At 38.4% G+C, this 1,005-nt stretch overlaps 1 protein-coding gene across 1 annotated transcript in view; it reads right to left on the reverse strand.

Moving 5' to 3' along the window:
- Nucleotides 1-1,005, reverse strand: part of lhx4 (LIM homeobox 4) — a 10,853-nt gene that overhangs the window by 7,684 nt on the left and 2,164 nt on the right. The gene's annotated exons all lie outside the window — the stretch shown is intronic.

Here is a 1,005-nt window from a genome sequence, read left to right on the forward strand (position 1 = left end):
AACCGTGAGTGTCTCCAACACTGGGCAGATACTCTTCTGACAATCACATCGATTTTTCTTAATTTCATTGACCACTTCTGTTCTGGATCTTCATCTTCGTCCATCACCTAATGTCTTTATGGCGATTACTTTTACCTTTAATGGCGGCTATTGGTGTTAGTAGGCGGACGCTGGAAGAAAATCAGGGTCAAGACGAGTTTAAATTTCAGCAGCAGATCACATGTACCCATTCAGAAATTCAGAAACAGGGGTAGTACGGGATCACCTTCCAATGCCACACATAATGTTACCTAACTCTGCAGCATGTTACCTGATCAACTGCAGAAGTGAGATTAAAATTATGAATCAAAGCCAGAGACTAATGTTCATCCAACTTAATGTATATTAACTCCTAAAGTTTGACATTTAAGAGGACATTTGATCTATTTTTAGACCTTGAGGTTCATAACTAAGTGTATCCGGACAGGTCAAGTGTGAATGATGTGACAAAGGCCTCGTCCTTTCCTTTCAAAATGATCAGTACTCACGATTTCTTTTACCTTTAGTCTTCTTAATGTTCTCTCTTAGTCAAACATCCACATGATATCCGTCAATGAAAAATCAATATCGAGGAAAAGTGGCCAAAGCAAAAGTTAGAAAACACCCGTATCAGCTCACACACGGGGCTGAAAACGCCTCTGTCGTTAAACCATCCCACAGAAACCTCTTCTCATCACAGCAGACAGTCTGCAGAACAAAGCACCAAGCAGCCTGAACTCACCGCCGACATTTTATAGATTTTAAAAATGCCTTTTTAAAAAAAATACTTTTTGTTTTTAGATTTTTTTTTCTGTTAAATTGGTTTTGAATTAGAATAGCGGTGACGACTTACGTTTCTACTAATTGGCTCAGTGGAAACAACTAATATTCTGATCTGCTTGTGCTGTTCTGAAATGCGAAGAAAGAAAAATAATTTACAAAACATATTCAGTCTATAGGGCTCAGAAGGCGACGAACACAATAAAG

The sequence above is a fragment of the Monopterus albus genome, unplaced genomic scaffold (assembly GCF_001952655.1).
Source record: "Monopterus albus unplaced genomic scaffold, M_albus_1.0 scaffold129.1, whole genome shotgun sequence".
Lineage (NCBI taxonomy): Eukaryota > Metazoa > Chordata > Actinopteri > Synbranchiformes > Synbranchidae > Monopterus > Monopterus albus.